The sequence below is a fragment of the Anas platyrhynchos genome, chromosome 3, assembly GCF_047663525.1.
Source record: "Anas platyrhynchos isolate ZD024472 breed Pekin duck chromosome 3, IASCAAS_PekinDuck_T2T, whole genome shotgun sequence".
NCBI lineage: Eukaryota > Metazoa > Chordata > Aves > Anseriformes > Anatidae > Anas > Anas platyrhynchos.
In genome coordinates this window covers 57229131-57252581 of record NC_092589.1, presented here as the reverse complement: position 1 = coordinate 57252581, position 23451 = coordinate 57229131, and the positions used below count along the sequence as shown (strand labels likewise).

Sequence of the window (23451 nt, the reverse complement as noted above, 5' to 3'; positions counted from 1 at the left end):
ATATTCCCCACATTGTAACTACGACAGTAATCCACCCAAAATATATCACAAAAACTAGCAGAAAACAATTTAATGATGGATAACCACAAAAAAAAAAAAAAAAAGACAACTATTCTAATCTTCTCTGTCCATCCACAACGTCCTTAAGGAAATAAAACTCAAAGGATCCCAACACATATACAATATTAAAGGGGCCAGCTTAACACAAACTATTTCTCTTTCTCTTGCTCTTAAGAATGATCAATGTGTAGAACAAGGATTAAACTCTTTGGAAACAGGAAAGAAATTTTGGAGAGATATTCCACTCTTGGTTTTCCAGGACAGCTATGAGTGGTCCACAATGCCTATCTGGTCCATTTGAGTCTCTTGCATATATGAAATATTTTTGTTATTTCTACTGAATACGTATTTCTAATGTAAGTAACAGCATTAACAACATTTGTGGATTATTTTTTTTTAAGGGAAAATACGATTAAAATGATAACATCATACCCAGTCCATCAGATTTCTTTGCAGTTGATATTAGCAACTGAAGCCTTGTAACTGATGGAAGAAAAAACAAAAAACAAACAAAAAAAACACACATGTCCTCTGTTGATTAAAGTTTGAGAAACTAAAGCTCACACCTGGAAAATGCTACTGCATATGTTAAAATTGATATTTCCATGACTTTTATCACACCCACTGACGTGGGTTTTTATAAAAGTAATGCACAAGCTTCAGTTTCCACTTCTATGCATAGAGATTTTCATTTCAGATGAAGTCCATCTTACAGAGAGCAATAGGAACAGTAAAATGAAGGTAGACATCACTAGATTACAGACCAACGTGCTGGAGCAACGCTGAGCTGCAGGGATCTGATTACAAGCAGCATCCCCTGCTAGGCAGCCAGTCTCCCACGGGGACAGGGAGCACATACATTGGGATGCTCTACACTAAAGCAGCGTTTGTTTCCTACACAAAGCCTTACAGATGTCACAGGATTACTGCTGCTCAGTACTTCCACATTTAAATTTATCGTAATTTTTAAGCAGAGTGCAGCACAGCACTTACAGTTTCATAACATTCCCCTCATACAACGTGTTCTGTGACTCTTGGATCTGCTGCTCTCCTTGCAAGAGCCAAAAGGCAAGTACAAAGAACAGCTCTGGGTGGATAGCGAATATCTTTCATTACTGCTTCTCAGAACTGTGCCCAAATTGGCCATAGCTCTAGCAGACTTAAAGCAAACTCAAGTCTATCTTCTGTAAGCCCTCATGCAGTTGCAAATAAGATCAGGATACACACAGGTCAGCTCTGTTCAACATTTGTTGGTTTATTTGCTCTGAAGCAGAGCTAGAAATAACTGAAGCCTTATCAATTTTCAAAGGAAGCTTCTATAATTACATTGGTATGCCCTATGGAAACACTACTGGGTTTCTCATAGCAACCCTCAATGATTCAAGCAGCTAGCCCTGCTCTTCCCACAGCATTATTAATATTAGGAGCGCTTCACCCTTCTCCAGCAGCAGCAGAACAACTTTTTTTAAAAAAAATATTTCTCCGTCTCTATGTCAGGGCACTAGACATTTGCTCTGAGAGCAAATAAGGCCTTACTATTATCTTTAATTACGATTTATCACAGCACTTCACAACAAAGTGACAGAATCCTGGCTTTTTAATTCTTAGTTTATTTTATTGCAGCACTTTAATTACACTCAAACAGCTCACTTTTTCACATTCTCCCATTATTTTTAAATAAAATGTTCTCCTAAATATGCAAAGTTCTGTAACATTTTCAGAACTATTTCATTTAAATTTGGCACTGACATCTATTAATATTTCCTATCTTTTGGAATCCACCAGTTTACAGATGTTGAAGTTCCTCCTCCTTAAGTGACTACACAGCTGACATGGGACAGCAGAATTGCTATTATCTATGGTAACTCAGTATCTTTGTAATATCTCTTAAGGAATATTTCTTCACAGCAAAATAGCACAGGCAGCATACAGCAAGGCAGGATTGCTTCTATAAGCAATTTCTCAGCACTTACGATGTCTTGAATGTACATATTATAAAATCTTCTTAGCAATCTTGTAAGGTATTTGAGCATGATTCCTGTTGTAGCAGATGAAGGAAATAAAGGCACAGGCCTACCAGGAAAGCAAACTGTTCAAAGCAGCCGATGTCACAAAGATTTCTTAACTTCCAACACTCCCATGATCTATTCCAATCTGTTTTCCCAGATTTGGTTGCTCCTCATCCCTCTGCTTACTGCCTGACTCCTTCTTGGGCAGACTCAGCATCTTAAAACAACAGAAAATAAATATCTGAAAATAAAGTGAGGAGAATTAACTGAACTGAGGGAGCTGAATCAACTCACTGAAGGGGCAGTTGAGCATCAGAGCTGCAGCAGGCAGGACCCACAGGACTTGGATGCAGGGAGACCTTTCAGAAACAGCAAGATACTAGATCAGTTCAGCTGGACAGTGGACCTTCTCCAAGGGATGGAGATGGAGCGTCTTCCTTAACACTGAAGGGGAAGACAGCATCAAAATAAGCAGCAAGAGTTTACTGTTACCAGCATCCAGTCTGTGCTATGACCCTGTCACTCAGTCAGAACAGTTTATCAGATGTTTTCCTGTTTCTATCTAGCTTCGAAACTTACCTGTTTTAGATTCACAGGAAAGGCCATAACCAACATTCTGCTTTTTGGTCTCCTGTTTAAAAATATCCATCAACATTTGGTGAAACACATTGTGTGCCAAAACGCCTCTCCTGCGGTTCACACTCAGGCCAGGTTAATTCAAAACAATTTACCATATCCACGTGTGGCTATTATTTCAATCATCAAGCAAGGAAACTTGATTTAAATATGTAATTTTGATCCTGCATTTCTGCTCCTCTCTTTTCTGATGGAAAGCCTATTGCTAGATAGCAACCTTAAACAGATGCTGATTTGCAAATAAGCATAGCTTACACCCCACATTTGATACTTCTTTTTGCTAACTGGAATGCCATTATGCATTCCCATTTAAGTAATTACATAATTTAAACACATTTATTCAGGTTGATAATTTTCACATTTGATGTTAATCAACAGTAAATGTTCCTTCCCATTTTCTGGGCCAGATGTTCTCTGAACTGCCATGTAGGTACCACTGACATACACTGTAGGCACACCCCTACCACTGGAAGCACACACAGAAATTCATGAGCATTACAAGACCCAGTCTAGAAGAAGAAATTACCACTGCCGACCATCAAATCAAGTCTCACCATGGATGCTGGGGGTAGGGAAAAAAAAGTTGCAGTATTGTAAAGGATTACAGTGGAGGATCATTTTGCAAACTCACAAGTGTCAGGTTGGTTTCAAAGGACAATACAATTCCATTTATACAAATCCTAATTTTTATGAGATTTAGACAATGTTACTTATAAACTAGAACTACACAGACATTTTGGATGCACATACCTTTATTATGTTTTGCATTAAAAAATTAATTAAGTTTGGTTTTATTTTGTCTTGTTAACAACAGAAGCGCTATCTTTAGCTAGTAGATGGAGGTGACTGTTTCTGGACACCACATCCCTAACAGAACTACTAGATCTCAACATCACATTTCATTTTTGCTACACTTTTAAAACAAGCCTTTTCACACTTTCTCATTTTGAAGAAAAAAATTCACAAAAACTACACTGAAATAAACACACAATTTTCTGTCTGTGCCTACTGAAGAAAATCTGTTGCAAGCTGATATGCCCCTTCAGCAACCTGAATCCAAATATTTACCCCACGATTCCCCTCATTTTGGTGATCTGATATACTTTAAAAATTCAACAAAAAGTAGTCAAGCAATACATAGACGTCATACTTCTTAGCAAAGCTATTTTAATTAAATTTAATGACTTATGCTAAAGGCTAAATTTACTGCAAAACTTAGATATAAATTAACACTTAGAATACATGTATTTCTGTATCCCTTCTTAGCTGCTCTGCAAATGCCCTCTAACATATCCTAATGAAAAATAAAATGAAAGAAGTTTGGACTACAAAAAACTCCTCTTCCATTTAGGACATATAACTGCATTGCCACCACAACACAAAAAGGTTCTCAATCTCAGTTTAAAAGCTGGCAACAAAGATAAGGCTGAGCTAAAAAGCCAAACTCTGAAGTGAACTGTACGAGGCACAGGCACAAATTCTCTCCTAATGAATCAGCAGTGGAGTGGTGATAGTCTCCACCAGGTACAGCAGGAAAAGAAATATCAGACTGTCACAGCCAGACTTCAGCACGATTTGTCTGCTAAAGGGCTTTAGACAGACTAGTGTGGTTTTTTGTTTGGGTTTTGATTAGTTTTTTGTTTGTTTTTTCTGTTTAAACCAGGAAGGGAGAAATTCTTCACATCTCAAACCTCAGCATATGCACAGTTTCACATGGATGAACACGGCATCAACATCACTTTTGTCAGACACTTAACAGAGAGACCAAACAGAAATTGGTATTTCCACCTTCTCCCCCACCCCAAATCAAAGCAATCTACTTGCACAAACACGAGAAGAAAAAAATTAATTATTTGTCGAGCTCTGCAGTGTCATGTGGCAGCAGTAAAGCCAATCTTTAGAAGCTGGCTCCAACCTGAGCAGTGACTAATCTGCTCCCTTCCCGCAGAGATCAGGTCACAGCATCACCCATCAGGCAGCGCCCGATGAGCCAGAGGGAATCCCTCAGAGGACAGCAGAGGCACAAGGAGCAAGTTTCCTTCTGGGGCAATAAATTAAGGCCATACAGGGAGCAAGCAGGTGCCTGTTGTAGAAGAGTAGGATAAAAAGATGAACACATGGGATTTATGCCATCTTGTTTTGAAGCCATGGTGCTGAAGCTCTGAATCAGACTTCAGGCATGGTATCAGTTTCCTGGGCTGAGTAAACATGCCAAGAGCACATACTACACTGTCATCTGCCACCTAATATAAGGGATGATGCATTAGCTTCCTAGGGATACGGGTGGGGAAAAAATCTGTGCCCTTCATTCTAGCAACAACATTTAGAAGACGCTCTTACACTCAAAGAAGTAAAAACAATCAAAATTATTGAAGCAATTTTTATGAGCATGCCAATGAAATGTTAAATCACCTGACATGAGGAATGACACGTTCATAAAATCCAGCAAGATAATCCTGTCTTGATAAATGAGACACTTTACATTCATATAGGGAGATGACAGTATGTTATTAGGAAAAAAAATAATCAAAATAGAGATAAAATACTGATGAAACAATTAAGATGGCAGTGATTCCTTCCATATTATTCAAATAAAGACCCAACTGATAGAAGTATACAATGTGTTTGCTTTAAAAAATGAATACAAACTGCAAACACCTGAAAGGAGACTTATCCTCATGCTAGATTCTTCCCAGAATCACTACGATTCTATGATTTTTGGCTATCGCTGTAATCATACAGCACGGCTGGGGCCAGGGGAACAGGACAGAACCAGAAAATTCCTCTTCTCAAACAGTATGCCCGTCCCAGCTCCAAAACTCCATCTAATGAATATCTTAATTTAATTTTAATTTTTGTACAACACATACATGCACCAAAAACCAGCAGTGGAAAGTACGAAATTACCTTTACAGCTGATCAAGGCATAGGTTCAGCAAAATATCTTCCCGTATGCTCAAGGTCCAAACACACTTGGATACTGATGATTTTGCTCATAACCACAAAGAACCACAATGTTTGTCTGAAGGATGCTCTGACTACCACATACTATACAAAATGAACTTCCATAATACTGAGGATCTAACAAGCCACTTGTAATAAACTTTCCTTTTCTGGCTGATAAGGAAGGCTGCTATACTGCAGCAATTTCAGGCTTTCCTCTGGCATCACGTTAAAGAGGCAACTGTCCCAAGGCAGACTTAAACTTATCACCAGCATGAGAGAATGTCTTGTTGATAATTAGACTCATCATCAAGGACTTCAAAATTTAGAGGACAAAATCAAACAGACTAAACAAATTACTTTAAGAAAACTTAAGCCTTTTCTTACTTTGTTTGTAAATATCAGAAAAAATCTGCAGAAGATATACCATGTGAATGGATGCTTGGGCAAACACCTCTCCAAGTTTGAAGTATCGTAACGTTTCCTAAGCCTCTGATCCTCCAACAACACAGAGTGAGGGATATCTGCATATTAAGTGTGAAAACCTCAGTATGAGAAGAGATATCAGGATTTTCAGAGCAGCAGATATATATATATCTGATATATATATATATATAGGATCATATATATTTTTATATATATATATATATATATATATATATATATATATATATATATATATATATATATATATATATATATATATATATATATAGTCTGAGTATGTTTTTGTCTGAGTAGTGTTTTGACTAAGTCAACAGTAGAGTTCTGGGCCTGAAATTTTCCAAAACACCGAACAAAAGGTCCTTGGCTGTCAGTTCACAGCAAGCATGCTACAAAGTGCACTAGATATCTTACTGTTGCCCAATAAGCTGTGTGCTTCTGAGAGTTGTATTTGGTATGGAAACCAGCATCTCCCACGGGTTTTTATTACTCCTCTCCCTGTTAGCACTTATCCATACTTTAGAATGGACAGCTTTGAAACATCCCACAAGAAAAGCTTGAAAGAGAAGACTGAAGTGCTACAGTACAGGCCACCTAACAAACATCAGAGTACAGACAGCAAAAGCCTTCAACAGTACCACTCTGAGGAACAATGCAGAGTATCAATGGCACAGCCACGGGAGCTTGTCCTGAAAGAAAATCTCAAAAATGCAGAGGGACAAGGCGAGAAACATGACAGGGGTATCATCTTTTGACAAACTCAAGCCCCTGAGAGAACCCTGAATTCACACAGCTATTCAAAGAAGGCAAGTAAACCTCTGAAGAGTGAGAGAGTAAGTCTCCCAAAAAACAGAAGGGAAAAAGAGAGGTAAACAAGACACCTTACAAAGACAGCAGGCAAGCAGCTCAAGGCAAGACACCCAGGAAGCCTCGCACCACAATCTGAAAAACCTAGCAAGGAAAATTACCGTGAGAGAACGCAATTTTGTTTCTCCCATTTCTACACAAACATCTGCAGTGAAACACTGATGAGTCTCAAAACGAGAGGCAAGGATCTCCTTGCCTTTTCTTAGTCCTCTCCACGACTTAGGGAATTTTGTCTTTGCCTTGTTGCCTTCAAGTACAATTCTCCTTTTTGCAAGGTCTCTACCTGTAACTGAATGAAGGAAAACACAAACATATCAAAAGAACAAACACATCAAACCTAATAATATGTGACTACCTGACAGAAAAAGCATCACACCCGGATCATGAATTTAAGTCTAATGACAATAGAAAATCCCATTACTCTCTTGGAAGGGAGGAAAGGCAGGTTGGGGATGCAAAAAACACAACACTGCTTCCACAAACACCCAACTCCTTCACATAAATGCAGACAGCCCCATTTAGAAGCTTAGGCTACATAACCTTAATGCTTAATTCTGGCCTTAACCTATCTATGATAAAGATAAAATGTATTTCACATATCATACACAGTACTATTCAAACATAAATCTGAGGCATAACAGCTGAGTAAATATTAAAGAAAATTGCTACAGGAATTAGAGTCTGTCCTCCAGAAACAATGCTAAGCAGGTAGGATGAGATTTTTCAAGCAAAGAGCATCCCTGCTTTATTCGTTCTGTTTCAGCAAACACAGACATCACACAAGAATCATGAAAAATGAAAACACTCCTTACCCAAAAACCTGTGGCCAAAAGGCATCTCTATGGATAAAAAGAAGTTGAATAGTCAACAGCCGTGTTTCCTACTAAACAGGAGAGAGAGAAACGCCCGAGGCTGCCCAATCAGCCCTTCTGTCACAAGCACACCCTTACCAATGAGTGATCGATACAGGCTCATCACTGCTGCCACCCAGGGCTCGCAACACACTGCATTTAATTCAGAGACAGTCCTTGATTCGCTATCTGCTACAAACAGGTGGAGGAGTATTTCAACTACGGTAGTGCTTTAGCGGAGATGTCTGATTATGCCTCACACTGGACGCATTTTTTTGCCAGTCTTTTCCAAATAATCATTACTTCACAGCATCATCGTTCTGTCTGATGGTTTACAGACAGTAAGAGACGTCGTGCAAGCTCACAATCCCAAGAATCACCAAGAGAGAAAGGAAATAAGGAGTTGCATAACAGTATTTATAGCTCACCCTCTCATATTTTTTCCACTTTTTTTAACCTTTACCCAGCCTATTCATCCTCAGCTGAGTCAATGTTCAACTTGTGTCCAACTATATGATGGTTTCTTTTAACATGACCCTGAACATTACATCTTTTATCCAGTGTCCTGAAAGTGCTATGCTAGCCTCAGTGATCCTAGGAGAAGTAAGAAACCAACATTATTCTAATAGCATACAGCTGAGTAAAGACAATTAAGCACCTCAAGGCAATACAGCAGCTCATGACAGAACTGGGAGAAAAGCAGTCCCAGGCTGCCGCTGTAACCACCAACAATGCACAACAAAAAATAAAACCCAAATGTAACTGTCAACTTTGACTAACACAGGTTCATTTAAAAAAAAGAAAAAACACTTCATCAGAATGCTAATCTACATGGGATTGCAGTTGCTTTCTAATACATTAGATTTATGTGGCAGCAACCTCTTGCAGCCTGCCTTTGGCTTCCCAGTCACAAGACTGCTCCATAAACAGCAGGCAAGCAGAGGCAGCACCTCGGACATAGCCCAGGAATGACTGGAATACCTGAGGTTATCTGGCAGATAAGTGGGGCTTCCCCTACACAAACAGCTCTGAAATCTGATTCAGAGGACTCACACACTTATCTATTAGGAAGGCCTGGATAAGATCCAAAAGTCATTAGGATGTCTCAAACGAAGGTAAAACTCACCGTCGTTAAAATTAAGTGAAAATAGGACAGGACCCTTCTCTAAAAATAGATCTCGCTCTGCAGCCAAGTCTGTGTGCATGCAATTGTTATTTATTTCTAAGCTGGGACAACTTTCCAGCTAGATCCTTAGATCAGCTAACATAATGAGGTGTTCTGAAACAAAATGAGATTTCTTTCCCGACTGCATTTGCTATAAAGATGTAGAAGAAACAAGGAAGCAATTATAAAACATATTCTCTCCTAGCATAACGCAAAATTGTAAATTTCAATGGAAGGAAACCATGAAATGGGGTCAGAACTCTTAACTGGAAAGATGGGAAGAAATTGTCCTAATCAGTGAAGAAAAAAAAAAAAAAACACCACAAAACACAAAAACAAGCTCACACGCACACAGCCTAAGGACACAAGCTCAGAAGTCATATACTCCTTAGTACATTCTCCAGTGCTTTCTCAGTTCCACCTGCATCATCTCAGGGTGATAACACTTGATAAAATTAGACCTATGTATGGAAAAAATGCAGTCAACAATGTAATTTGGGGTAATCAAAAGGGAGACAGAACTGAACATTATCAGCACTTAAAGATCTTTCATTGAATGCTTTCACACTAGTCCTGCCAGCAAAAAAGGCAGTAAAGCAAGCCTCTTAAAAATATTCCAGGGGAGAATTCCAAGAGCTTGCGTAAGCGTTAGGCTCAGAAAGCAATGAAATCTTCGTCTACATACCCAACAAATCACAGCAGAAGTAAACACCAGTGAAAACAGACAGTTCCACATCAGTACGGACACTCAGTCATCAGGTGATATTTGTCAAAACTGTGACAATGCAGCTGGAGGCAAATCAGTACAACCCAAATCCTCACGACGCATCTGTTCCGTTACATCTTTCCTTTCTAAAACCTTACGAGTAAAAGATCTTCTCCTGGAGACTCATTCTAACAAGCAGGTTATCCCTTCCCATGCAAAGGTCCCGTGATTGTTTTTCTGAGTGCTCATTCTCTGCCCAACATGAAGCAAACAGGCTGTTTCCACCAATGAAGATTCTCATTTTTCACTCTCATCCTTGGTCAAGAAGGAAGAACACATTCAAATGCAAACCAGAGAACAAAGCTTTCCCAGTATTTCTAGAGCTTCAATAAGCAATGCTATTTTAAAACCAGCAAGAGCTCGTTCCGTCGCTGCAGCACTAGACAATCAAATCACAAACACTTTTTCTCCAAACCAAGTAGAAGTTTCCTCACACCAGAAGCATTTACACCACATTCCAAAGGGGAAAAGGGATGAGTGAATTAAGTCAAGTGTTCAACCTCCCGATGATAGCGACTAAAGACTCTTGCATCCTGTGAAAACAGGGCACTATCTTTTATGAAATCTTGAAGCTTTACTGGTCACTTTTAGCCCAGAACAACCACTGTGCTGGCCATCTGCTCTGTATATTACTAACTACAATTGCAAAACTCCCCAACACGGCATTGAAAGCAAAACTATGATGAGACTTCCCAATATAATCTTCTCACTCACCTCCAGTGCTGTAACATTGTTGTTACGTCAGTGGTCTCTCATTTCTCCCCTCTGAAGAAAGAACAATTTCCAAGCTAGTTTCTTTATTAATAAAAATAAGTGCTTGATCTTCTGGAAATGTAAGAGGGGAGCTAATATTGTACAGGCACTAGTACTGAACTCAAGGCATACGTTTTTAGACAGTGTACTTTCCTCAATCTTACCACAGCGAAGACTTCCAAACCCCAAATTCTCTTTGCAACCCTGGGAACAATGTATACTGGATTTAATATATGTTCCACAGAGGTATTCTGCTGCTATAAAGAAAGCAAGAATAGCTCCTCAGCAGGTTGGCAAAATCTGGAAGGAATCCACCTCTGAGAGGTCTGTAACTCAGAGGAAGATGACTTAATCACTTAATCCTATGATTTGTGTTTGCTTTTAATAGAGCCCTGTTGCTGCACAGAATTTTTTCTGGTTCACAGAAACAGACTATTCTTGCTCGAGGTGGCCTATTATCATAATAGGGCTTGCTATAGGTATCTTTAGAAGAACCACATCTCTTCCCCATTTTTATCTGCACTTTGGAAAAGCTGCAAACGGTTCCAAATCTCATACTAGTAACATAAGCTTGTTCAATTTTATCCCTTGATCATTCATCCAAGACAGCAGATTTTCACCGCATAGCTTCCCATGTCTTTATAAGATTCAAATGCATTTATTTAAATCTCTCTCCTAGAATTCAACTACCTTTATTGCTTCATCTAATTAATTTTGCAGAGTTCCCAGACAATAGGAGCCATTTTCTATTCCGACACATTAAAAAATAAGAACACAGTGCCTTAAGGATCTCTGCCTTAAGGCATCAATGAAAAGATCCTTCAAGATCTACTAACAAACACCAACAATGAAGAGGAGGAAAGAAAAATCCAAGCCAGGGATAAGTTCACATCAAACAGGGAAGGTGCTAGGAAGTCTCCAGAGCAATCTAAGCCTGGAACAAACAAATCAAATCCAAAGAGTGATTTACATCATTCTTTCTTTACAAATGAAGTAAAAATTCAAGTAATGACTACCAGGAAAGAGTCATTTCATTACATACATGTTCTGTTTCCAAATTATTCAGGAATGCCTTATTTTGGGAGGATGACTGAGGATAAAAGAAAAATATGCATAAATTCACAACTATTAAAAGCTAAATGATTAAATACCAAATCAGAGACCCCTAACCTATATCCTGCTAGAAGCTGGTGATACTTCCTTCAGATACCCAGCTACCTGCATGCCCCAGGATACTTTTCCCTAGGCATTTGCCACCCTCCACTGTCAAAAACCAAGGCACTGATGCAGAAAACACCTTTGGTCTGAGCTCATATGCTGTTCTTTGGTCCGTATTTCTATGCACGGGAGAAAGGAAGGTAAAATATCTAAAGCTGCTTCAACACCTACACTGTTCAATTCCCTCATTTCCAAACACTATGTAGGGCACTTGTATGGCAGCCAAGATATTTATACAGCAGCAGTTCTTAATATACTTACATCACTCATGAGAGCAGGGGAAGACACCACAAATATATAACTCTTCCTCCTTCTCCCTTAGCTGAAATCACTCCCCCTTTCAAGTTTTACTTAACACCTAAAATAGCTTTCTGAGTAACATTTCTGATATTTTTATACAACGTTAACTATTATCCACAGCCTATCTTGTCTGCAACAGCGGGTTTGTGTTAGTCAACCTCCCTTTCATGTATTTTAGCCAGGTATTAGACAGGTAGATCTTTGGGGTTGTGTTTTGTTTTTCCGTTATTTATAAATGTAAGGATTTCCTAGAGGTCATTCCACCATGCCACTGAGACAGGGAGACCTGTTCTTTATTGAGTACAGGCAGTGGGAACATTACAAGTGACATTTAGGTGCCCAGCAGGTCAGGGCTCCCACTGTGCAGACACCCCCCAACATAAACATGAGCACGTACAACCTCTCACACTGCCCCCTCCCAATTTAAGCACCCCATTAGCTGAGGTCTTTTTCCAAGTAAGAGCCTCCTGCAGACTGTGAGCCACCGCAACCACAGTGGGCAACCAACCTCTGCTTTTCGCAATGACTTTATTCCTGCTTATCTTCCCACGCACTTCTTCGACAATATTTTTAGTATACATGCAAAACACCTCTTTTGTTTCATGCTGTATCCAACACTCATTAGTCCTTCCTACGGTTTTCATCTGCTTAAATGGTGCCAAGTAACACCAGGAAAGTATTTGCAGTAATTTTCTTCAAATGGCTAGGTGAATAGATGTGTTTGGCCTTCCTCTAAATTTTACTTTGCAATTATTATTCAAACTAATGAAATGAGATAGTTGAAGATTTTATTTAGAAATCAGTTTAGCTGTCAAGATATTTGCTTCGGCAAATGTTTAATGAGAAGAACGTCTTCAAAGGAGAGGAATCTATTCCATCACATGTACAAAGCAAAAAGACAAACGACAGGACAGACTGACAGTAGTACTGAGAAGCGCTAAATCTCTTATATTTTAATGGGAAAGTTAATCTTCAGATGCATGTTTTGCAAAAAGTGTTCTGCACTAGACAAGGACATTGGGGAGGATTTGAACCCAGGAAACTAGGAGAGCATACGACTCCCAGAAGAATCTGCTAGCTCTGAAACTGTGCGGGAGGCAACATTCACAAACGAACCAGGACCTCCATGCCATGCAAGCAGCCCAGATTTCCAGTGGGAAGTTCTCCAGACCAGCTCTGATGTACTATAGCTATATCAAGGATTTGATGAGCAGCTGAGGAGCACTAAGGTCTTTTGTAGGTATAAGCACAAAGTGAAAACTATTATTATAGACCATTTAAAAGATATTAAACTTTTAAGTACTGTGAAATGGCGTAAACAAAGGCATTAGTTAAAAATAACACAGAAATAACTGATCAAGTATACAAGCAAGGAAGAAAATAACGGTCCCACACACCCAAGAGCAGAGATGCTGGGTCACAAAATGAAAACAAAAATACACAGAAAAGTTTCCTGTTGGAAACTGGAGCTCTTGGAACTTTTTCCCCCCCCCTCAAGTGATCTGAATCCATGCAGATTTAATGAGTCTAGATCCTACTCTGCCTACAAGCAAGCCCTGTTTGGACATGGAGTCAAATGAAATCACCGATGACACCTATAAGGGTGTCCACAGATGTTTCCTTACAGTAGAGAAGCCCTAGTCCCCCATTAACAAAGGATCTAGAGCTTAGACTCAAGTTACATAACTATTGTTTTGGGATAGGATCACAAGGAGTTCCCATACAAATAAAACAATAACCCATACAATGTACGTTCCCATACAATAAAACAAAAACAAAAAACAATATCAACTCTTTTGTATATTTCCTAACTTATGCTTTTTCCCCTAAATGACAATGCTTTTATTGTCTTGTCTTAGAGCATACATGAATGGTTTTCTGCTCTATTTAAGAAACCATCGAACTAGTATAGAGGATCTAAAGTCTTAAACTTAACTGTGTATTAAAATGCACCCATAATATAATTAGTGATAATAATCTGCATGCTGAAATTGGTAGACATAGTTGGAAAACAATTTTAGAGTGCGTACCTTGGACCTCTAGTACCAGAGGTTTGTTCGGCTACCAGATGCATTACAAAAAAATAGGGCACTTAAGCAGAAGAAATCCAGTCCCAAAAAATAAATAAATGTGAGATTCCAAATCACTGTGCCTGACCAGCTCTGCACGCTGAAGAGGAAGGAAACCACAAAAATAGGAAGATTCTGGCTACACAAAATCCCCACACCTGCCTCTTTCTAATAGGTATCAAAAGACATCTGTACAAACCCTCTTTGCAGCCACGCTCTGTGGAAATGGAAGGCATGCACCACAATTACTTTGAGCATCTGAACCGAAACCTACCCCAAATCATTCTCTAACTCACCAATGAATTTGGTTAAGTCTTCTGCAGGGTCTCTTCTGAGATTAAGCAGAGATGTCTGCTCTACTTAAAGCACAGGCTTAGCTCCCAACCTTGGTATGGAAGGTACAGTATGAAATGACCTCCGGTGTCATTAAGAAGAAAATAATACAACACAAATGTGAGTTTATCATTTTTTGTGATAAAGAAATCTTATTTTATTGTTCGACCTTTTTATAGGGTTTCTTAGAGCAATCATAGGCAGACAATGATCTCTTTATGAGCACTAGATAAGACAAGAATAATTACCCCCAGATAAGAAAAGAATAATTACACTGAATTCTTTCGTGAGGTGTTTTGAGACCTACTAATGAAAAGAACTTTTAAAAGCTGTGTATTTTAAGTATGCTTAATAATTACATAAAACAAGTACTGCTTTTTCCTAGAGGCTAGTTATAAACAAAATTACTTTTGTTTGGAAGTTCAGCAGAACCAATCATTTCTGTGATGAAAATATCATTCAGGAGGTAAGGGAAGTTACATTGCAACAATTTTCTTGCTGGAAACCTACAAGAGAACCACGTAAATCTGTTCATCATCTTACTGAAGAAAATACATTGAATAAACAAGCCATCCTGAACTCAGTTCACAAAATGAGTGGGCTTTTTTAGAATAGATAAATATTTGAAGGGTTTTAAACATCTGTTGACTAGGTGAGAACAAATTCCACAGGCTGTTACTGGAGGCAGCAATGCATTGTACCAAAAAAAAAAAAAAAAATCCTCTTTCCATGAAAGTCATTCAGTTTGAGTCAGTCAACAGTTCAAGCTGTCGGTTTTCCAAGATGTTTTCAATTCTTAAAACGTCTATCCACACGCACACCCGCTACCTCCCCTCAGCCCCACAAACACCGACAGCCGCCTCCTGACAAAACCCCACTGGAGGCCAGGGGGAAAAACACAGTTTTTTGAAACAACTCTACCTCACTCGACATTCACGTCGCCTATGAAGAACGAACGGGTCCACTCGTGCAAATCCTCCTTGCGAGAGCCGGCAGCAGGCTGGGAGCTGCTGGCAGGGAGGTGTTTCTCCGGTCAGGGTGACAGGATCGGGTTGTCAGCCGGCGTCCCTAGGGACCACCGGGGTTTTGCTATCACAGAAGGACCTGTGATGGCATTATCGAAGCAGCACGACCAGAAATGTTGATGTAATGAGGAATCTGTTTCGTTAATACGATTTTTAAACAGAAATTGAGTATTTAAGGTTAAATAGAAGTAGCTAAAGGTGAGTGGCTCTTATAATCATCTTCGAAGGTGTCAATAGCGTGGGGAAAGCCCCGCTTTCCCGAGCAAGTTTTTGCAGATGCCGTGCAGGTCCCTGCCGCTCTGCTTCCCCTAAAGGGCCGTTTTAGGCTGCCAACCCTCAATTTCGGGGCTGCCTTTCGCAGCCAGCCATTAGGAAGCGGCTTCACCCCCCAGCCCTCACCCCCACGGCGCTCTTACCTAACCCGGCCGGGCAGATCGCAACGGGCGCCTCGGGGAGCGGGTACAGCGGCACCGGGGGCCTCCCCCTTTATCCTTACCGAAACCCCTGCAGGCACCGGGGGGACAACGGGGGGCACCGGGGATGGGGTTTAGCGGCGATATTAGGGGATACAGGGGTGCAGGGGGTGTACCGGCGGCCCGCCGCCCAGCCCGGCGCGGCCGTTACCGTTGTCGTTACCGTTAGGGGGCCGTTAACGGCCGAGCCCCCCGCCCGCCACCGGCTGCCCTCCCGGGGCCGCCCACCGGAACAAAAGGACGGCAGCTGCGGAGCCGCCCGCAGCCCCCCGTGCTCACCTCAGAGGCGGTGGTCGTACTGGTGGCGGCGGCGGCCGCTCGCAGCCCCGGGCCCCCTCCCGTCCTGTCCCCGTCCCGTCCCCGCCCCGCGCCCGCCCGGCTCCGGCTCTCGCCGCTCCCGGAGCGGCGGCGGCGGCGGCGGCTGGGCCCGGCTCCCCCGCCACGTGACCCCGCCGTCACGTGAGCCCCCCGGCCCCGCCCCTCCAGCCCGGGCATGGGGGGGCGCCAAGCTGAGGGGGCGCCGAGGCCCAAAATGGCGGGCGCGGGATCGCGGCTGGGAGCAGGGCTTAGCAGGAGGGTGTCAGCTGCCACACGCGGCCCAGCGGGTCGGGCCCTGCAGCTGAAGGCAGGCTTGTTGGGGAGGTGGGACTCCATTTCCCAGGGTGCCAGCACGGGCAGTGCCCGCCCGTGAGCTTGAGGAGAGCCCGGGCCCTGGGCGACCGCCGCCACAGCTGCCACAGGAGCAGCGACCAAGGGGATACGCCCTGACCGGCAGGCTTAAATTGGCTGTTCTGGAGCTCAGACAAAAATTTTGAGTGGATAAAAACACTTATTGCTATCACTGGGTTGTTTATCAGCTCCTGCCTTAGGTCATGAGTCTGTCATGAGCCTCAGGATTTTAGGTAACAGAAGCTAAAAGTGTCACCAAGAGGTTTCCAAAACACGACTGCAGCTTTAAGCACCTTTGTATTCCCATCCTCTTCTCCAGCAGCACAGGAACTGCTGCATCCACTAACTGCACTGCCCGTTAGGCTCTTCCCTCAGCTGTGCCAGAAGTCCTCTGCAGCTGGGTTCAAAAATCACAGGAGAAAGCTCTTCTTGGTATTTATTCACCAGCCACCATAAACTATGATCATGACTGAGTGCTACCTTGCAGCGTTCCTACCCATCCTGTACCCTAGTACACACTGAGGACTGAAAGAAAATACACAGGAAGGAAGCTTGACTATCTCACCATCCCTGGAGCTTATGCCATCAACATAATACCTTCATTTTCCAAAACCAAATTCACACAGATGTGCATGAGTCTCTGGAACAAGAACCAGAGGTTATGTTTAAACCTTGCAACAGAGGAGCAATTCCCCATATTTTTTCCTCTGCATGTAGCAGTCAACAAGTCCCGATTCCAGATCAGGGAGGGACTACAGCACATGCAGAAACAGAGTAACAGCAAGCTCAAATAAAGTCCTTGATTTGAAGGACTGGAAACCAGGAGTATCCTTGCAGTTAAGAAACGGCCTCAGCTTCCACAGCAAAAACAGAAGACAAAAACTGTAATGTTTATAGAAATGCATTGAAGAGTTTCACAGACAGTCTTGCTCACTGCTTCAAACACAAATTACTCATAATTTTTCCACATGAAAACTTAACTCATTTTTATTTGTTTCATACACTGACTCTAAAAGGCACTTTCCATTTGGTGTAACTAACCTCACATTTTTCCCTCTATCAGAGGGGAATGAATGGATCAGAGAAGGAAACAGGTCAGCCTGCCTGGGCAGGTCCCCCAGAAGAGGAAGGATTTTCTCAGTAGCTGAGAGTAGCCACGCTGACTGCCAATTAACCAGAGTTGACTGGCATTTGCTCCTGTTTCCTCCTGCTGCATTTTCATTGTAGAAGCAGTTCCATCCTTCCATGTGCATTTTTTTCCCTCTTTGAAGAGCTGAATGTAACTGGAACAGGGAAAGCAAGATACCATCCCAGGATACTGAAAGAACTGATGCATTACAAGGAGCAACAGTTTGTTTGTTTGTTTGTTTTTAAATCAAGTGTGCCAACCCTAGTATATATAAGATAAGACATTGTACCTGTATTCAGGAAAGGGAACAATGAGGGCAAATTCAGAATTATTTATCTGGTTTAAATGGCACATAAGGATTTGAAAAACATTTTGCAGGGAAGCACAAGACACTTTAGTAAACGGGAAAAAGAGGCAATATTCACTAATTTGAATAGAACTGCAGCCTTTGTATGTTTGTTTCTACTAAACAAGGTAGATACATACATGTATATATCTTAACTCAGCATTTGAAATGGTGAGTTTAATTAAGTTTAAGAGATGAGGATTAGTACAGATGGCAAGGAAGAGAAACTAGTAAGGATGGTAGTGGATTGTGCTCAAAAGAAAGCAGACTGAAGAGATGCTACAGAGTCCCTGAACAATCAACCATAATAGTGTTCAGTTTAATAGTTGTTAGTTGACCTTAGAGCAAAAACACGAGTATGCCAATAAAATTTGCTGATGAGACAAACCTGAGGAGAAACAAAACAGATTAGAATCAGAATATGTATCAGAAAAGAATAGATGGCACATAGAAGCAGACTAATAAAAAAGGGATGGAATAGGAGTACAGAGTTCAAAACCATGAATTTAAGGACTTTAATGTGTTAATTTTAAACTGAAAGCATCAGCTGAAAAGAGAAGAAAAGAAAAAATTGTATCTGCCCGGCCCGTCAATAACAGAATATCCATGAGGCATCAATCTGAAGAGATCGAGAAAAAGTACAATACTCCCAGGGGAGTATCAATGGAGTTTTGTTCCAAGAGAGATCTGGAATATAAATGCTGTCGCACTGGTACTGTGAAGACATCACTTAAAATACTGCATACAGTTGTGATCACTGGTACTGAAGAAATATAAATTAAACCTGAAATGCACACAGAGAAGGGCCAGGAGAGACAGACATGATTCTGTCTATATATTACTCTATTAAGTTGACACCATCTATTTTTTGCCTATTTCATTTGCTACGTCAGCTTAGCACTAAGTTTAGTATTATGAAACCCTAGTTGAAAGTAAGACCTTTGAATGTTAAAAAAAAAAAAAAAAAAAGTTATATTAATAACTTTCTCAGCAAAGCCCACATTAAAGTATTAAAATAAATAGCAGCTGATTGAAGTGATTCTAAGGTCCCTACCCTTCTCAGACAAGTGCTTTCATGGCTGACAAATTTGTATGTTTTTTAAGCTTAAATCGACAGAAAACCATATCATATTTACAGATTCTGCAAAACTTCTTATCATTTCAAAGTGTGATCTCACAAGTAGTCCAAGAAGATGGCACAGCAAAACTTAACCAATCCTTTTTTCCCAAATTCAATGTTGACAACACTGAAGTACAAAACCAGAATTCATTAAAAATATGGAAGAGTAAGAGAGAAGTCATCAAAATACTCATATAAGATATCGAAAGGTGTTAAGCACCACAGTTATAACAACAGTTTATCACCAAAGCCCAAAATAACTATCCTCTGTACTATCACCCTGCATAGTAGAGAAAACAAATACAGAGATGGTTGCAAACTCAAATATCAGTTCGTAATAAATAAAATAGTTACAGCATGATGTCTACATTTGCTGTGTGTAGTTCTATAAATGAACATGATTATTTAAGCCCTTTAACTCTATGGATAAAATAAATTCAATCTGTAGATTTAACAGTAGGAGAACGCACTGCATGATTATGCTGCATACAAGTTTCCAGCAAATTTAACGTATGATTCTGCCCCAGATGTCCCAAGGCAAGCACCCTGACTAGTAGAAACTTTGAAATACTGGCACAAGTGATTAATCTCAAGCTTGAGCAAAGGTGAAATGTTGCCAACGTCTGACTACTTGTCTTGAATTTATGCCATTTATATCTCTGTATAGTCTTTGCTCCTATAATGTGTTTGGTTATGATCTCCATTGTAACTATGATGATAATGAATAATTCCACTACATGAATGGCTCCTTCACTATTGCTTCTTGTGCTTAGCAATATAAATAACCAAATTTCTCTCCAGCACCTTCACAGTTTTTTGTTTTATAGTACATTTAAAGAAAGAAACGAAGTAGAGTAATTCTACATATTGACAAGATTTTTAATACTTGGAGAAAACAACTTTAGGAACCACCTTCTGAAAAAAATACACCCTCAGAATCTCTCCTTCCTACCCCCTACAGCTTCTTCTCACTCTTATTGTCACACAGGAGACTAAGCAGGCAGAAATCTCTTTACATGAGGCCATATGGTACAGAATACTCCTTTGGCCAGTTGGGGTCAGTGGTCCTGGGTCTGTCCCCTCCCAACTCCTGCTGCAATCCCTAGCCTCCTCACTGGCAGGACATGGTGAGAAGTCCCTCACTGAAAAGTCCTTGACTCTGTGTAAGCACTGCTCTGCAGCAATTAAAACAAGTAGGAGACATTTCTTCTCAGAAAGAGCAGTCAGGCATTGGAACGTGTTGTTCGGGGGGTGGTGGAGTCACTGTCCCTGGGGGTGTTCAAGGAAAGGTTGGACCTGGCACATAGGGACATGGTTTAGTGGGTGACATTGGTAGTAGGGTGATGGTTGGACCAGATATCTTGAAGGTCTTTTCCAACCTTAATTTTTCTATGTTTCTATGACATAAAAAAAAATAAAAAAATAAAAGCTATTCAAAGCCAAAATGGAAAACATTTACAAGATCACAAATCTTCATGTTCCCTGATCCTCCACACAGATTTGTTCATATGTTGAGCTTTGCTTGCACTTCATCCCTACTGTCCTGGTCTTCTCAAACGTTGTTTGCAACTGCCTTTTCCCAAATGGCAACCTGGTCATCATCACAAAGATGTCAGAGTCCTCTGTCACATTGGCTGCGTTTGACAATGTCCATTTCAAGTACCCCTTGAATACTGAGGAACCAGGCCTCCCTTTTCTTGATTTTATACAGCCTTTAAAACTTTCCCAAAATTAAATGATATAATTAGTCTCAGTTCAGACCAAGCAGTAAGCAAAATCAAATGCAGGGAGCATGCTTCACAATACAGCTAAAGAGAGATGATTTTTCTCTCATATCTTCATTTCAATCTGGTTGATGATACTGAGGCTGTCATTATTGCAAGGTTACTCACTGCTGCTGAATCCCTAAGTTCTAGGATACCTATATACCTAGTCATACATGCACACCACATGCAGGCAAAACATATTTAACACCCAATAAAGTTGCCACTGTAGGAGAAACCAGAGATTAATATGGAGCAAAACTACATTATCATTCCACTTAGAAAAGCAGTCCCATCTAGGACAGAAACAGAATAATAGTCCTAGCATGAAGAAAACATGCTGTCACGGTCATCATGATGTGTTGGCTCTGATGATAAATACAGGACCTTCTGTAAACCAATTAAATTCTAGTTAATTGCAAGCTTTTGTTTGTTTGTTTTGATACGGAATTATTTTTTGAGTGTAATCTCCATTTTTTTTTCTTATGCTCCTTGTGATCCTGTGCAATTTCAGAATTAACAGAAAATGCCAGCTGCAAGCCTTTTTTTTTCCTCCTTTTTCTTTCATCCTGCTCTCACCCTTTACCTTCATAACAGCAAGAATACAACCAACACTGCTGACAGATCACAGAGGTTTGCTTAGTAAGTTTACCTGTCACTACGAGCTATGCCAACATTGCACAAATTTGCAACACTTTTCTTGTCTGCAAGTCATCTCTTCACTGCTACAAAGACAGGCATTATTCCCAACTCCCTGTAATTTACAACTGGGTCCATCTTTGCTGTTATGGAAAAATGAACAACTGTAGATCTAGCTGTCAGCCCCTTCAATCTATAGTCATCCAGAAATTTTGCTTGCTGTTTTCTTCCCAGGAGACTAGTTAAACAGGCGATCAATTACCTGTCAGTGTTTCAGTTTTGGGTGGATTTTCTTCCATGTGTTCAAATTCATTCCTGCATATGTATTATTAGTCTTTCTTTTAGTAAAATACAGCTATTAACTTTAAAATGACATTTCTTCCTGGAACTTTATACTTGCTGTTGTCACTAACACCTAGATTGCTCAGGCACAACAAGCTAAGAGCTAGCAACACTCTACCTTTTTCACTTTAAAAATGTTTATTGAATAGCAATTTTATAGTCAGTTTCTATTCTGCAATTCATCTGCTTATTACTGCTATACAAGCAGGGCAGAGAAAATTACCACTTTTTCCTACATGAAAAATACAACCACTAGTGTCCAAGATATTAGTTTTTGTTGTTTTTTTCCTCCTCATATTACAACTCAATCATTAGATGTTTTTCAGTTTTTGTTGTCGTAGTTGCTGCTGGTTCTTAGGGAACATAAGAGACCTTTTTTTTTTCCCCCCACTTGTATATAAAGGTAAGCCAAACTCAATAAAGCTGTTTACTTTGGGGGGAAATCAGGGAAAATGTTCCATGCCTCATTCTGATGTACTACTAGCAACACCCTGGGGATACAGAAAACCCCAGTGCAGACTGCAATACAGTGTGGTTAAATAGCTTATGTAAGTACGCGCACCAAAAAAAAAACCAGCTACCCTAAAATCACATGCATTTTGTATGTGAGGAAATAAAAAAAACTTCGTAGAAGGTCCTTCTGACTGGATCAGCAATGTCTTCCTCTGATATACACTCGCTAAAAATGATGTAACTTAATACAGAGCAGCTCCAAAGGCAAGCAAGTGGTGCAGAGACACTTGGACCAGTAGTAATGTCTGAAAGGAAGACCAACTTTCAGACATTATTATAACGTGGCAGGATTCTGCACCTAAGCATAGACAGAAAACATTAGATAACTAGACATCGAACAAATTTCAGAGTTAGGGACTGCATTCCAAACTCCCTGGCTATAAATATCTTCCTAGTGGGATCCTTTGTAGTTAAAATTGTCCATCTCTAGCTTAAAGCATATGCAGAGCGAAATATATTAATGTTTCAGAGCACAATAAAGCTGTGACCTACCATTACCTATGCTGCAGCAATTTTATAAAGAGCAGTTCAAAATATTGGTAAGAGCTCCCCTTACTGGTCTGCCTTTGAATTGTTAAGCCTTCAATCCTGAACCTCTTCTGATGTGAAACAAAGATGGGTAAAATATTAATTCTTTTACACAGGAAAAAAGACTCCGCATTTTATTTCTATCCGAGTGTCTATTCCTTTTCCTTTCCTCATCAGTTCTAAGTCATAAAACCAAAGATAATGTCTTTAAGATGACTTAATTTGGGGCAAATTTGTTCATCTATCATTATAAACTTCTCCAATTTATTGTATCTTAATTTTGTCAGCTTTGCCAAAGTCTGAACTACAGAACAGACAGGGAGACCCAATTCTGCCACACTGAGTAATGCCTCATTTCACAGTGAACTCCGCCACCTTTAATGGGATCATCTGTGGGATAACAAACTTGTCAGTGGGGAGAGAAGATCAGAACCTGCTTTGGAATTGGGAAATGCAAAAAGATTTATTACAAAAAGCTTACTGTTTTTCT

At 40.4% G+C, this 23451-nt stretch overlaps 1 protein-coding gene across 7 annotated transcripts in view; it reads right to left on the bottom strand.

The window, feature by feature from the left end:
- TULP4 (TUB like protein 4) overlaps positions 1–16658 on the bottom strand; it is a 156963-nt gene extending 140305 nt beyond the window's left edge. For 4 of the 7 annotated variants that reach the window (XR_011808347.1, XR_011808346.1, XR_011808345.1 and 1 more), the window contains exon 1: positions 16192–16657. The gene's annotated coding sequence lies outside the window, so the exon portion shown is untranslated. Of the gene's footprint in view, positions 1–2137; positions 2277–15335; positions 15573–15855; positions 16134–16191 lie in introns of those variants that run through there. The other 3 variants (XM_072035952.1, XM_072035951.1, XM_072035953.1) reach the window with 3 other exon arrangements.
- Positions 16659–23451: the final 6793 nt, after the last annotated feature.